Source organism: Ambystoma mexicanum, chromosome 2q (assembly GCF_040938575.1).
Source record: "Ambystoma mexicanum isolate Mex_15411 chromosome 2q, UKY_AmexF1_1, whole genome shotgun sequence".
In the NCBI taxonomy this organism is placed as follows: domain Eukaryota; kingdom Metazoa; phylum Chordata; class Amphibia; order Caudata; family Ambystomatidae; genus Ambystoma; species Ambystoma mexicanum.
Window position 1 is genome coordinate 85,570,124 of NC_090924.1, and position 16,433 is coordinate 85,586,556.

At 51.3% G+C, this 16,433-nt stretch overlaps 1 protein-coding gene across 2 annotated transcripts in view; it reads left to right on the forward strand.

The window, feature by feature from the left end:
- RAB40C (RAB40C, member RAS oncogene family) overlaps positions 1–16,433 on the forward strand; it is a 520,231-nt gene that overhangs the window by 430,012 nt on the left and 73,786 nt on the right. The gene's annotated exons all lie outside the window — the stretch shown is intronic.

Below are 16,433 nucleotides of genomic sequence, written 5' to 3' on the forward strand. Positions count from 1 at the left end.
CTATCGGAGAGGACCTTTAGGACAAGGTGTTATCAAACTACCTCAGGGTTAACTTTCCCTACTCTTTTGCTCCTCTCCCTGATATTGTACCTCCTGATTTTCACCTCTTATTTACTCTTCCCTCCCACGGTCTGCGCCACTCTGATATCTTCACTCCATTCTCTTTCTCATCTTCCCCTCCCACCTCGTTACTACTCCCCTTTTCTACTAACCTCTTCCTCCAACCATCCCAACTAATACTGCTCTCACTCGAACACTCACTCACTGCACTTGCACTCCTTCCCCACCCTTTTCCTACTGTCTCTCTCCCTTCATTCTCTACTTTTACAATTCCATCCATTCTACCGCTTCAATCTTTCCAGTTGGTATCAACTTCTCACACAACGCAGTTCCTGACCTATCAAATTCCTCCACAATCTCTTTAGTACTGCGCTCCGCCTTTGGTGGTCCTCCTGGTTTCTCGGTCCACCTCACCCAAACACTTTTCACTCTTTTATCCCTATGGGCTTTTTATATTTGTGACTTACTGTTCTTTCCGCCTCCCACCTCAATGTGTTCCATGTCTCACTTGACTCAAGGCCAATCTGTACTTATTCTTTCCCCTGGGTTTGGGCCATTGCATAGAGTGCCTTGAAAAGTCCCTTGTAGAGGAGAGGGAACCAGGGGGAGCAGACAAAATGACAGAGCTCCGCTTACCACTACCACTTAACTTTGTAATAATGGCACCGTCCCACCATCCTAGTCCCTTTGCCTGAATAAGAGACTCTACTGGGGGAGCAGGAGATCAACCCAGGGCTGCGGGATGGCTCGGTCGAAGAGTTGAGCCTGTTGAGGATGCTGGTTGTTAGGTAAGAATTGATGCAGTCAGACTGTGTGAGACGAAGAAAGAGAGGGATAGAGTCAAAGGCTACCCTAGACATAGGCGTGACATGGGGTCACCAAGACAATGCAGCAGAGCTAGGTGGCTGCTAGCTCAAAGAGAGATGCACGAATGTCAAAAAACAGGTTTTATTTACACTAATAAAAAAGACATATTTACAGAAAGTGCCATAAGGAAGACAATACGTTAACATTGTCGACACACTGGTTGGTGTTTCTGTTTCAGAATATTGATGACAATAGGTAGTGGCTGTATAGAGTGGAGCAGCGCTGCTGAGTTGTACCAAACTGTCTTGAGGACAGTTAGTCGTGGTTGGGACGATGTTAGATGAGATGGGCGTCCACCTAGAGTTTAGGGGGACTGTGTTAGTTAAGGGTGGAAAGGTGATGCCAAAGAATGGAAAGGGAAAGAGCTGCAAAAGGTTGAACCTACCATGTTCAGGTAAGTAGACGCCTTGGCTGAGGTCTTGATTTTCCAGTTGCTAATTATTGCGTCTGGGGAGCAGTCTGCGTGAGTCAGATGCCAGGAGCTAAGTAAGATAATTGTGAGACAGAATTGAATCGGAACGGAAGATAGTGTCAATCTCTGGGGTGCAATTTGTGATTTGGAGTGCAAAAAGACTGTGCTTAATTAATTTCGCATGGGTCTCTAAATGTCTGCTAACAAAAGGTGTTTCACAGCTGTTTATGCATTGTTGTAAAGTGCGGTTCAAACAATGTCACGGAATTAAAAACGGCGCATTGTTGGTCGTCGTGTACACCAAAGAGTTAATGGTGCGTGCGCTGAACGAGAGAGTGATTCAACTAGTGGAGCCCCGAAAATGTAGAAGGGCAAAATATCCCACTCGGGTTGCAACCGCAGGATTGTGGTTGCATTGAAAGAATGCCCGAGACGGCATTCGCAAGTACATAATGTACGTGAGTGAAGTGCGCTCATCACTGAGGGAGTGTTACCTGCTCGATAGTGAGGGATCGGAGCTAAAGAGCTGTGCGGCGGCAGAAATCTTACCCGTGCTGAAAGGAGCTGTGTCACTGTTGGAAACTGGAAGCCGGCTGTGCGCATACATGTTTAACGGACTATTTGTCTTTGGAAAGCGACCAACCAGCACTGCGCATGTGTCAGGGGAGTAGTGTCTCTGTGTTGTGTCTTGTTGTAAGGAAACGGACCAAGTATATTGGCGATGTCAAGGAGGGGTTGTCTCTGCATTGTGTGTTGCTCGGAGGCATTGGTCAGAGATCGGACGCCATGGAACAAAGTGATAGGATGGAAAACTGGAACAACAAAATGTGATGAGCATACATGCTTAGAATCAATGGTACATATAGGTGATTGCACATATGATGGTCACAATACAAAGGCTAGCGGTGTTGTTTACAAGGGGGCATAAGTCACCAGCGATCTACTGATTTTCACATTTCTATCTGGCACGTACATATTTTTGGTTTTGGTGATCACAAAACAAGGCAACACTTCTTAACAATGTAGCATATATCAACAGTTCATTAATGGTATATTTCACCCTCATGTTTGTGTAGATTTGGTAACAAGTACTAGAGACAACTCAATTTGACACAATGCTGCAGGAATTCATCCATTTGTTGAAAAAGAGATTCCATTCGATTGAAATGCTTAGGCCCTGTTTCACAGAGTCCAAACGATAAATCCATTTCTGCTCGAGTTTTTGTAGGGCAAGGTCTCCGTTGCCTCTGCGGAAGGGATTTCCCACTGTTTGTAGTACTGCCCAGAAGATGTCATTGTGGGTGTGATTTTTAGCTTTAAAATGTGCCACCAAGTGTTTGTCCTCGACTTGATTGCGCACACAAGAGCGATGTTCGCAAATGCGTTGCCTTATTTCTCTGTTAGATTTGCCTACATATGAGGTCACGGGGGCATTTGATTATGTATACAGACCATTTGGTTTTGTGTTTTTTTTTTTTTTAAGGAATTTAGGGTCCAAAGGTTTCCTTTCAAGTCAATAGTTTTTAGATTGGTTGTCAAAGTGCAGACAGTGCAGTTGCCGCATCTGAAGTGACCTTTAACTGGCGGAAGGTGCCATAATGTGGTTTGTTGGTTGTTTGGTGCGTCCACTTCAGTATACGATGTACAAGGTGGTCTTTTAGATTGCGGCTGCATTTGAACGCAAATCTGAGTTTCTCTGGTTTAAAAGAATCGTTCTGGAGCTTGTCTCAATGTTTAAGGACCACTTTTTTGATGGAATTGCTCAATGGAGTAAAGGTAGTGACGCAGGTCATCTTGTTATTCAGTAGTTTTTTTTGTTTGTGTGAGGCAAGACTATCGATTGGTGTGTTTTACACGCTTTCTAGCTTGACGGACTATGTGGTTGGGGTAACCTCTTTCCTTCAGACGGGTTGCAAATTCTTTACTTTTAGAAACATATATACTTAGTGTAGAGCAGTTACGTCATATTCGTAGAAATTGGCCGTATGGGAGGTTCATCTTGAGGCCTGAAGGGTGAGAGCTGGAGTACTCTAGAAGGGTGTTTTTGGATGTTGGTTTCCGATATAGAGTGGTACTTGGAGAGTTGTCCAGATTTTTGCTAATTGCTAGATCCAGAAAGGGTATTCGGTCTTTACTGTGATCTATCATGAATACATCGTCTATATATTTTGGCTACGATATATAGACAATGTATTCATGATCTGGAAAGGGACTGAAGATCTCCTCTCTTTTCTACAATGGCTCAACTCACCTATCTACCACTGTTTAGTCCTGGCAATTCCGATCCCATAGAGAGATCTCCAACAGTTGCAAAAGCGGCTACTGAAATATGTATGGGGCAAAAAAAGCCACGAGTACCCAAGGTCGTGCCTCGGAGCAGGAGTCATTTTACTCGCTAACAAAGTCCTTCTCTGAGGTGCGAGCTTGTGTGGTCCGGGAGTGCCAGACGTCCCCAGATACTGCTTCGCAGCGCAATTATCACAAACTTTAGCCTGGCAAACTATCACAAACTAGCCTTGCTGGAAACAACTAGAGGAAGCCTGGAGCCCGGTACCCCTCTCAGCCCTCCCGCAGACCACCAAACCCAGGGACACCTCAAACGCAGGCCCACTAACAGCCGCTAAAAACACTGCAGAATGCTGGAGAAGGGCAGCCCATAAATGGGGCTGTAACGGCACCCTTGGACACCTCTCCCCAATTTGGAGCAACACAGAGTTCACACCCGGGACATCCCCGGGAATGTTCAACCATTGATGAAAGGGGGACTACGCCAAATAGCAGACTTTTTGATTGGCGGGGTCCGCTAACATTTAAAGAATGCAAAACTAAATTCAAGGTCACAGAGGCTGAGAGATTCCGATAGCCACAACTCAGGCACTGGATGTCACAGAGCAGCACTAAAACACAAGGAGGGAGGGAAACTAACCACGTTGGAGCGCACCCTAACATCAACAGCCCCCAAAGGGAAAATCTCCCTCTACAGGCTACTTGACAAAAATCCGACCCCAGTAAAAAAGAAAGCTATATGCTCAAATAGGAGAAGGGCTTGGGCTGAGAGCTAGACCTGGAGGCCTGGGGACGGATTTGGTCCCGAAAGCGTAAGAGCGCGAAGTGCATTACAAACAAGGAGGGGGGCGATAAAGGAGTGCCATTGGTGGTACTTAACCAAAGAAATTTTAAACAAATGTAATCCGCCAATCTCACCACAATACTGGAGGGGCTGCGCAGCCACGGGCTCACTACTACATTTACTATGGGCATGCCCGCAAGCAACCCGGTTCTGGTGGGAGGTGCTGAACAGATCAGACTAATTACAGGGCTGACAATCCCATGGGACCCGGGGATAAATCTATTGGGGGACACAGACTAAGGGGCATTCCCGCTAACTGGATGCTTTGCAGGCCTATGTACACATCTGCTCACAGCAGCTAAATTCACCATAGAACCGTTATGGAATCATCCCGAAGGCCTAGCGCTCCCTATGTGGTGAGCGAAATGCTGCGACACAGTAGTTGTAGAAAGAATAGCTGCTGTTCGGGGTTGGGGGGGGCGGCGACCAAATTCAATAGCACCTGGGCCCCATTTATGGACTACGTGGAGCAATTCCCGGGAATGGTGCGCAAACCCCCGTTTCTCTGGTGGCTCATGAAGCAGAACAGGGGGGCAACCCCAGAACCACAACTACCACAGGATGCCTGCCTCCATAACAAGCTTAGCGCAGACCAGTGACTGAGACCACGGCTACCTGCTGATGCCCCTCCCCCAAACCCCCCTGTATTATTTATTATATTTGTTAATGCGCCCAAACCCTGAGGAATCACAGCGTAGGTTACAGAACGAAGGACTTGCTGGTTGAAGGGAAGCAGAACATAATGCAGGTTTACTTCATATGAGATAACATATTTTGAGGGGATTGGGTTCTCCGACGTATTCCATATCTGACTGTAATCACCACAGCTGTGCTGCTTCGGAAAATCTTTCGGCGTCTATGTCCTGCGCTGATGACGTCGATACGCCGTCCACGAGGACCTCCTCTGACGGCCGACGTCACCAGATGTTATAAGTAGGACGCACGATGCCCGTAGCCTCAGTTTGTTTTTTTCTGCTAACGTGTTCGCTTTGGAGATCTCGGCGCGCCTCGACTCTTTAGAGTTTCGGTTCTTTTGGTTCTTCGAACCTGTTCATTTGTAATGTATTATCGGGATGTCTGCCTCTTCTTCCACCCTGCGTCCGGGCTTCAAGAAGTGTGGGGACTGCGGGTCCAAGATGTCGGTGACGGACTCACATGACGCCTGCCTCTGGTGCCTCGGGGAGGCCCACGACATGGATGATTGTGTCGACTACCAGTCGCTCACATCCAAGGCCTTGCGGGAACGTAAGAAGAAGCTGTCGGTCAGTAAGGTGTCCAAGCCCGGCAGGCGAGGTCCACTGGGCTTTCGACGGACAGTTCGAGGGGCGACTCTCCGCATCGTAGTCGTAAGTCTAGGGGGGTCTCGGTCCCGGAGTGGGTCCCGCCACTCCTCTGCGAGGCACTCCCGGAAGCACCGTCATCGGTCGCCTTCCCCATCCTCATCCGAGGACTCCGCCCGTAGGCGGGTTTCTTATCCCTCCAAGCGTTCCTCTCCAGAGGAATGGGCTTTCTTCGGGAAGAAAATGTTGGCGATTCTTGAATCGCAGGGCTCCGGTCCGTCCGCGCCTCCGAGAGGGGTCGACAGGACCGTACTAGAGACACCGCTCGTACGCCTTCGGGCTCGGGTGGTCGGCACGATTCGCGGGTGAGGTCCCGCTCAGACAAGGGGAATTGTTCTAGTCATGCCCGTTCCAGGTCCCGGTCCTCGACGCGCTCGAGCCCGTGTGCACCTGTGAAGCCTTCGAAGAAGACGTCGACGCCGGTGGCGCCGAGGTAGTCGACGGACTCTCTCGAGGCTCAGCCTCCGAGGAAGTCGTCGACTCCATCGGCACCCAGGCTGTCGAAGGACACGCTCGGGGCTCTGCCCTCGAGGCCTGTGTCGAAGCCGTCGATGCTGTCGCGCCGCGCTCGATGTCGACGCCGATTCACTCGACGCCTTTCGAGTCTGTGGTGTCAGAGGTACCCTGTGGCACGGGGGAACCCCCTAGAAAGGCTCTGGCCAAGGCAAAACATGTCTTTCTCCCTTATTCAATGCCCACTTTCCAGCCTATGGAGTATATTGCCGAGGTGAAAGAGGGATCTGAAGATGGGTTGGTTCCGGACACGGTACCAGATGAGATTCTTTCTGGTCATAGCCAGATTAAGGACCTGCGTCAGTCACTGCATGACGCCAGTGGTCTGAACACCTCTCCGGAGGTGGAGTTCTGTATGCCTGAGCCTGGCACCCATGCCGAGTCCTCATACCGGCACCTTATGTCGAGGGTCACGGACTACTTGGGGTGGTCGGCGCCCCCAATTGACTTTGTACAGGATGACCTGACGGATATCCTCGACCAAGGTCCACCCACTGACCCGGTACTGCCATTCCATATGGCTCTGCAAAGAAGGCTGGCAGCGGCTTGGACTGCTCCGGAGAGTCTCCCGGCAGTGGACCAGTCTTTGCCGCGAAAACACCGCCCAGCCAGTAGTGACCCCTGCTACTTGACCACGCACCCCACTCCGGAGAGTTTGGTGGTGCAGGCGGCTACGGCCCCAGCAAAGCAGGCGTCGTATCCTACCATCCCTCCTGATGGGGACGACAAGCGTTTTGATGGCTGGGTGAAGAAAGTGTTTTCTTCAGGGGGTATGGCTCTTCAGGCGGCCAACTCCGTATGTGCCTTGTCACATTTCACGCTCACTCTGTGGAACTGTATTTCCTTGACGGCTGAACATATTCCCCAAGGGGACGGACAGGATGGTTTTCTTGCTATTATTCAGGACGGCAAGGATGCCATGTGTGAGTCCGTTCAGTCGGGTTTGGACATGGCAGACTGTGTCAGCCGGTCCATGGCGGCGAGCACCGTAATACTCAGGTTTGCTTGGTTGAGGAAGTTGGGGTTTGCTCCTGATGTGCAAGCCAGGCTCCTCAACATGCCCTTTGATGGTGAACATCTTTTTGTCAGCAAGGCTGATGAGAGCCTTGAGAGGTTGCAGACCTCCAAAGCTGCAGCAAAATTGTTGAGCACTGCAGTTCGCCAACCTCCGCCTTTTCGTCCTAGGGGACAGCAATGGAGGGGAGGTTCCTTTCGATATTACTCATCCTTTGGTAGATCGAGAGAAGCTGCGAGTCAAAGGGGCCACCGTAGGAGTGCCAGAGGTAGGAAACAAGGTACTCGAGGTGCCAAGGCCGCTCAGGCAGTTGTCTCTTTACCCTCAGGCACTGCCGCAGCCGCTTCTGCTCAGTCATGAGGCCATGTCCCATGGTTCGCCAGTTGGGGGAAGGCTGGCGCAGCATCTTGTAGAATGGCGTGCCATTACTTCAGATGTGTGGGTTCTGGAGATCATAGCCCACGGCTCCTGTCTTCCATTCCGTCAGAAGCCTCATGACAATCAACCAGGGAATCTCTCTTTGAAGAGTCCGGATCCGCTCCTTGCGCAGGAAATCAAAGCCCTGCTGGAGAAAGGCGCCATGGAACTGGTGCCTGTAGCGGAGAGGACCAAGGGATGGTATTCCCCTTATTTTTTTATTTCGAAGAAAGACGGAGGATTGAGACTCATCATGGATTTACGTGGTTTGAACAAGCTCCTCAGGAAGGACACGTTCAAGATGGTTACTCTCTCAAGTCCTCCAGGCCCTTCAACTTCACGACTGGTTGGTGTCTCTCGACCTTAAGGACGCTTACTTTCATATGCCGATCCATCCCAAGCACAAGAAGTACCGGAGGTTCGCAGATGGCGACTCGCACTTTCAGTTTCGGGTCCTGCCGTTCGGATTGACCTCCGCCCCAAGGGTTTTCACAAAGCTCATGGTGGTGGTGGCAGCGTATCTCAGGAAATGGGGGATTCACGTCTACCCCTACCTGGATGATTAGTTGATCTGGGCGCGCTCTCCCGAGGAAGTCCTGGATCATCTGTCAGTCACCTGCCACTCCCTTTACAAGCTGAGCTTCTCCCTCAACTTAAAGAAGTCCCACTTGACGCCAACTCAGCGGCTCCAGTACATCGGAGCAGTGCTGGACACGCCCCTGGGGCAGTGTTTTCCTCCCCAGGTTAGTGCTCATCACATTCAGCAGATGGTGCACAACTTTCAACATGCCCAGAGTCTCACTGCTTTCGAGTTCTTGAGGTTGCTTGGCCTCATGGCATCCTGCATTCTTCTGGTGCCAGGGGCCAGGTTGCGGATGAGATCTCTGCAATGGGCTCTCAAGATTCAGTGGTCACAGTCCTCCGGCAAGATGCCGGACCCCATTCAGGTGCCGCCCTCAGTCGCTCAGGACTTTCTGTGGTGGGCCGTCGAAGGCAATCTGATGAGGGGGGGCTCCATTTTGGCTACCCTGGCCGGAGGTGACGATCGTGACGGACGCATCCCTCACGGGATGGGGAGCTCATGCCAACGAGTTGACAGTTAGCGGTCATTGGTCTCCGTCGGAGTCCAGACTCCATATCAATCTGTTGGAGCTGAGGGGCGTCAGTCTTGCCCTGAAGGCTTTTCTGCCGACTGTGCGAGGGAAGAATGTCCTGATTCTGACGGACAACACAGTGGCCATGCACTACCTCAACAAAAAGGGGGGGGCAGGGTCACTTCCTCTGTGCAGGGAGGCGATGCAGCTCTGGTTCTGGGGCATCCAGCAGGAAATTTTGATCTCGGCAGTTCATCTGGCTGGAGACGAAAACGAAACGGCGGACACTCTGAGCAGGCAGAGCGCGATCTCTCACGAGTGGGAGCTGGCTCAGGAGATTCTCCTGGAGATCTTCGCCCTTTGGGGGACCCCACAAGTGGATCTCTTCACCTCCAGTGTCAACCGGAAGTGCGAAAGGATCTGCTCGCGGGAATTTCCTCCAAGAGCAGCGTTAGGGGACGCGTTTGTGGTGGAGTGGTCCTGCCCACTGCTGTAAGCGTTTCCTCCAGTCCCCGTCATTCTGCAAGTGCTGTGGAGGTTACGGAGGTTTGGTTCCCGGATGATCCTCATTGCTACGGCATGGGCCCGGAATACGTGGTACCCGGACCTTCTCGACTTGTCCATCTGCCCTCCACATAGTCTTCCCTACCGAGACGATCTGCCCTCATGGGAGGGGGGGGTCAGGTTCTCCATCCAGAGATCAGATCCCTCAATCTACATGCTTGGCTTCTGAAAGGTGGAGGTATAAGGATTGGGACCTCCCTGAAGACGTGATGGAGGTGTTGCTTTCGGCCAGGCGGCCTGCAACAAAGTCCCTGTACCGTTGCCGTTGCCGGAAGTTCTGCGACTGGTGCAGGGTTAAGAATGTGGATCCTTTTTCATGTGACATTCCTGTGGTTTTGTTTTTTTTGTTGCTTTCTTTAGCCCACAAGGGCCTGCAAGTGGGTACCATTAAAGGTTACCTGGCGGCGCTTTCCATATTTAAGCGTTCGTCTGAGAAGTGTTCTTATTTCAAAATTCCTTTAATTTCTCAGTTTCTCAAAGGGCTCACTTATGTGTTTCCACCGTCACCTTTCCAGGTGCCCGATTGGGATTTGAACCTTGTTCTGAAATTCCTAATGGGTGCTCCATTTGAGCCTTTACATTCTTGTCCTTTGAGACTGTTAACCCTTAAAACTGTATTTTTAGTTGCGGTTGCTTCCGCTCGCAGAGTGAGTGAGTTGCAGGCACTTTCTGTTAACCCACCCTTCACGGTGTTTCATAAGGACAGAGTTGTCCTTACAGTTCGTCCTTCCTTTCATCCGAAGGTAGTATCGTAATTTCATTTAAGCCAGAAGGTCATTCTTCCGGCATTTTATCCTCCTCCGCATCCTGGTAAGGAAGCGGAGAGGCTCCATAGGTTGGATCCTAGGAGAGCTTTAAGTTTCTACATTTCACGCATGTCCCAGGTCAGAGTAGATGATCAGCTCTTTATAGGTTACGCTGGAAGGCGTTTGGGACAAGCTGTTACTAAGCAGACTTTGTCTAGATGGATTATCTTGGCAATTTCTGAATGTTCTCGCTTGGCAGGTAAGGACCCTCCGGTAGGCCTACGGACCCATTCTACTAGGGGTATGGCTGCCTCTACTGCCCTGCAGAGGGGTGTTCCTATTCGTAACATCTGTGAGGCAGCCACTTGGGCTTCAGTCCATACTTTGGAAGACACTACTCGCTAGATTCTATCCATGGGCAGGATTTGGCCTTTGGCAAGGCGGTCCTTTACTCTGCAAATTGATTGGGCATTCTAAATTTCTATATTCTAAATTCTTTTCCCTCCTCCATACGTTGGTACTGCTTTGGGAGTCTGTCATAGATATGGAATACGTTGGAGGACCCAATACCCTCGAAGAACAAGTTACTTTCTTACCTGGTAACGTTCTTTCGATGGGATGGTCCGACGACATATTCCATATCGCTCTCTCCCTACCTGCCCCGCTACAAAATTTCTTATGGGATTGCAGCTTACATTTCTGCAAGGCTTTCTGTGGTCAGACTGGCAGAAGATTGGTGCCACACGTTCTGGGGAAAAAACTATAGCTGAGGCTACTTGCGTCCAATTTATAACATCCGGTGACGTCGGCTCGACGGAGGCCCTCGAGGACAGCATATCGACATCGACGCAGGACGCAGAAAATTTTCCGAAGCAGCACAGCTGTGGTGATTACCTGTAATAGATATGGAATACGTCGTCGGACCATCCCATCGAAAGAACATTACCAGGTAAGAGAGTAACTTGTTCTTCTCTATGCGTTCCCACCGTTGCCGTTGCTCCTACGACTCAACAGTCAACTCAGACGGTCCCAGTGCAGGATTATCCTCGTCGCACCGGCGTGGCCAAGGCAGATATGGTACCTGGACCTTCTGGACATGTCAGCATCCCCTCCAGTCAAGCTTCCGGCAGACGCAGATCTTCTGGTCCGGGAAGGAGGCGCGATTGTGCACCGCGACCCGTCATCGCTGAACCTGCAGGCCTGGCTCCTGCAGCGCTAGAGTTTGGAGGATACGAGATCCCGGCGGACTGCAAGGATGTACTTGCCAAGGCCAGGGCTTCTTCAACTCTTAAGTGCTACAGACATAAATGTAAGAGTGTCACCGCCTGGTGCCGTGCACAGAAGATAAACCCTATACGGATTACGGCCCCTCAAGTGCTGCCGTACTTGCTGTCGCTGGCCAAGGCAGGGCTGGCACACACCTCTATCAAGATCCATCTGGCAGCTATCTCCCGCTACACCAAGACTCTGGGGCAATCGTTGCTGTGGTTGCATCACCTGATTAAGGAGTTTTTTTAAATGACTTTTCCGCTCGTTCCTGCCGGTGAAGGCCCTGACCCCGGAGCTCAATGTGGTGCTGACTAGGCTCATGGGTGTTAAGATGGATTTCTGAACTCTGACCTGGAGGGGCAGAGGTTCAGAAGGCCAGCCTAGTTTCTTGGAACAGGGTAACCTCAGGACAAGCCAGACCAATCCGGGTAGCGATGGCGGCGGTCAAGACTAAGTCTTAAGAGGGGTGAGGGTGACGGAAAGACCTCAATGAGCACACAAAGCAAGGACACTTACAAATTACTCCAGACAGGTGTTATATAGACACATTTATTACAAGGCCTTTGTAACATCGACCATAGCAAATAATCACAATAATACTAAAGTAAACCAACACATCACAATCAATACAATATATATACAAGACCGAGGGGTCTAAGGTGTTAGGAGCACGTAATATGTAGACTACCTAGATGGGGAGGAAAACAGGCAGTGCAAGTAATCATTGGGCCCAGTTCGACATCCGAAATACACCTAACTAGGAGGAAGTCCGAGCCCTACGAAGAGAGGAGCCTTATACTCAAACATACCTGCACGCGCTGGTGCCAATGGACAAAAGAGGGCCTCTTCAAGGATATCGGGCAGTTCAGGAAGGTGAATGAAGCGATGCAGAACAAGTCCCCACTACTTAAGCAAGGCCTCCACTTGTGGGCAGAGGCAGTGTGAGAGTGCGTGATAGTCGCTATTTCGCAACAGCGGTAGAAAAGAAACTGGCTCCTGCGCGAGGGGCCGCCGGTTGGGGTATGGACTACTCACCGGTTCCCGACGCAGGCAGACCCAGACTTCTGCAGTTCAGTTCACGTTGCTGGCAGGTTCAGCTGTGATGATCAGGACGTCTCGACACCGTGTAGATTCTGCATAGCAGGATACAGGGTCGAGGGTGTCCCAAAGGCAGCGGACGTGCACAGGTTGTTACCACAGCAGGGCAACACGGCAACCGCGTTTACTCTGATCCGGGCGCACTTGTCTTACTTCAGACCTGGGAATGCCAAGTGTACGAAATTCGGTGTGAGGGTGCCGTTGACGCAGAGCAAGCAGTAGACTAAGTTTCGAGGGCTTCCCCGAAACCGCTGCGGTGACAGAGCAAAGCGTCCTGCGTAAACTGGTCAGCCCACTGGTTGGCCCAGGGACACTTCCTAAGAGGCTTACTTGCAGGGTTTGATGAAGGTGCCGGGAATAGTTGATCCCACTATTCCAATGGGTCGAAGCGCCTTCGCAGATCTCCTAGGACGATCAGATGCAGAGGGGCCTCGCAGGACGACAGCGGCTCAGGGTGCCAAACCTTCAGCGGGTCACCAGCGGTTCCTCGACTCAGCTTCTTGTTGCAGGATATTTGGCTCCTTATCCCTTGTTCGGTGTGAACTCAGATTGACATGGTAGTGGTGTTTCCAGCCTCCTCTTATCCAATGTTCCCTTCGCGCCAAAACGGAGAGGACCCAATGGGAGATCTGCTCACAAACACTCACACCATACGTGGACCTATCACGGACCACGGTGGTCCCAGGCATTGAGGACACTCCGAACACTCTGGCACCCAGGATGTGTATTGGGACCAGACATCCCAGCCCACATCCTCGAGGTACACACAAGGCATGCAGAAGCCCGCGAAAGCTTTGGGGTTTCGCGGGAAAGTGCATGACCAAATAAGGACTGCCCCGGGTCGGCTCGAGCTGGGGGAAGGTGAAGGGGCAAGACGGTCAGCGGACAGGACAAAGAACCTCGTGGCATTTTGGGAGCTAGGCCACCTATTCGTGCCAAAAGCGGTAAGCGTGGATAGCATGCCAAAAAAGGGTTCAAAACACAAGAGAAACGATAGCTGCCACCAGTCCTGTCCGTGACACACTTGCACAGTTCATAAGTCCAGCGAGAGGTTTCTTGGGCCTTTGGAATGACTGGAGACCCAAGAGCACGTAAAGTAAGTTGCAGTGCACTCTTGTGTCATGTTGCACAAAAGCTGTAACATGAGGAAAGGACTAAAGTAAACAAAGTCTCCCAGTACTGACTGTCTTAAGGGCATGTCAGTTTCCCCATAAGAATTGAGCGAAAGTCCAGAGGAGTGCGACGGAAGGCTGCGCTTCTCTGGCAAAGTCTAGATCAGGGTGTAAAACAACAGCAACAAGTTTGGGGGTTGCCACATGGAGGGAAAATTACATACAATTATGAAATCTTTCCTAACAATGGGTCACCCGTTCGAACCTCTGCATTCGGCAAGTGGGAGAGATCCAGGCCCTCTCCTGTAAGCCTCCGTACTTGACTTTCCACGCAACAAGGGTCGTGCTGAGGACGCACCCCTCCTTCATGCCCAAGGTGCCGTCCGACTTCCATCTCAACGAGCCCTTGGCGTTACCTGTTTTCTTCCCGTCGCCTTCGTTGCCGGCTGAGAGGACTTTGCACTCGCTGGATGTGGCTAGAGCGCTGAAGTTCTACATGGACCGCACAAAGAGTTTTCGGAAGACGTCACAGCTGTTCATGAACTTTGGCCTTGTGAACCAGGGGAAGGCCCTCTACAACGCCTCCATTTCCAGGTGGCTCTCCGGCTGCATCGCGCACTGTCACCGGTTGGCAAGCTGACCGTTGCCTGGCTGTCCGAGAGCCCATTCGACCAGAGGGATCGCTGCAACTACGGTGTTCCTGTCTGGTGTGCCCCTGCTGGACATCTGCAGGGCTGCTACGTGGATGTCGACGCACACCTTCACGAAATTCTACTGCGTCGACCGGGATTCCAGGGAGGAGTCCAGAGTCTGCCAAGCAGTGCTGCGCAATCTGTTTGCTTGAAGGTGAGCCTGCTGAGGAGGTAAGAAATGCTTAATGTTGAGTTGTTGAAATGCTTAATGTGGAGCCTTGCCACCGCCTGTGGTTGTGCATGTGTGTACTGCTATGTATTCTTGTATATGTGAATCCAATCCAGTCCCCCTGCTGGAGAAGGAACAAGTTACTTAGCTATAACTGTTGTTCTCCAGCATGGGTTTGGCATGGATTCACATGCAAACCCTCCCTCAGAGCCCTCTGCGGCTCTTCTCTTGGTCCTACTGCCACTTTACGTGCTACCAAATCTAAAGATGGCTGCCAGAGGAGGGGCTTAGGTAGAGGGCAGTCACTGGCTGGGGGCAGTATGACCCAGAGACCAGTGATTGGTTATTAGTAGAAAGACAGTTCAGAAACTAAACAAACTAATTTTTTTCTTTTACCGAGGATTCCCAGCCTGACGACGGGGAATATTCATGAGCATGTGAATCCATGCCAGACCCATGCTGGAGAACAACAGTTACAGGTCAGTAACTTGTTCCATAGACACATAATAAAGTAGTCACAATTGGTCACATTTGGTTGCATTATGTACACATAATAGAAAATAGTTACTGAGATAGTTACATTTGATCATATTTGGTTACGCTATATATATATATTTCTGATGTTTGTTAATCTGCTTAGAATCACATGCTGTGCATAGGTCCGACATCCAGTGGTCACTGCGGAGTATTGCATTTTGTTTTTCGTAGTCGAAAAAGGGGACGTCGACAAGGCGTGTCTGAAACACTATCCCTATAGTGACGTGCGTTGTACCCACAATCCCTCACGCGTCGAGGTCCCTCAGATTGTTTTTTTCCGCCCAGCTTCTGGTCGCCTTCACGCGGAGCTCCTCGAGAGACATTGCAACTCATCGACCTTTGGTCGTTTTTCCTCATAATATTAATAATCCCTCCCTCGACGCAGTTGTAAGCTGTTCTCCGCCGAGCAAAATCTTCGACGGAGGGTCGAGCGGAGGAAATCCTTCGGCGCTGCCGAACACGTGGCCTGGCCTCGCAGGCCATATACAGTAGGGAGAGTGGGGTCGTGGGACATCTCTGGGTCTTTTCTGAGAATGCCTTTCCCTTTCCCTTTCCCCTTCCTTTCCCTTGGGGTGCTTATCGCGATTTATTGCCTCGGCTATGGAGAGGACACCCTTTAGGTTTTGCCCGCTTTGCAAAGGCAAATTTACTTGGAAGGACAAGCATTCACGGTGTAACCGCTGCTTGCCCCTCGATCACAAGGAGGAAGGTTGCGCGGCTTGTCGGCTTCTTAAGCCTAAAACTCTAAAAGACCGTAGGGTTAAAAGGTGGGCGGCCTACGCGATGTCGAAGGCCGAAGGTTCACCCGCCGCTGCTACCACCGACAGTGACGAGGAACGCGATAACACGACCTCCGCTACGGAAGTCGAAACCCCCTCTAAGGAGCGATTGCGCGCTTCGTCGTCTGTCCCCGGCCCCGACGGGCTCGGCTCACGCCCTGCTTATGGGGATGAACACCCCGGCGACACTGACGCACACAAAGACTCACATAAGCACACAACCCACGGCTCTTCTTCGTCTAAGACGAAAAGAGCTTCGGCGCCCAAGGAGACGCAGGTTCCACCGGCGGCCTCCTCGGACCGTTCGGGTTCGAAGCCCCTCTCGCAGCCGCGACCAGCGACTGGGCTTTCGGCAAATAAGGGCGCCGCCCCTAAACCATCGGCCGGCGCGCATCAACAGAAGGCGCATACCGCCGTAGAGCGTTCGACACCCATAGCGTCGAAAACGCAAGCTTCCGCCGACAAACGAGTCGCCGAAAGCTTGGCGAGGATCGCTGTAGCCGACGCCCAGAAGCGTACGCCGAAGAACACGTCGAGCGCTACGCATAAGTCGAAAGACACGCCGAAAAAGCCCGAAGAAAGGCAGGGACTACCCCCTTCAGTCGGGGGGTCACCCAGC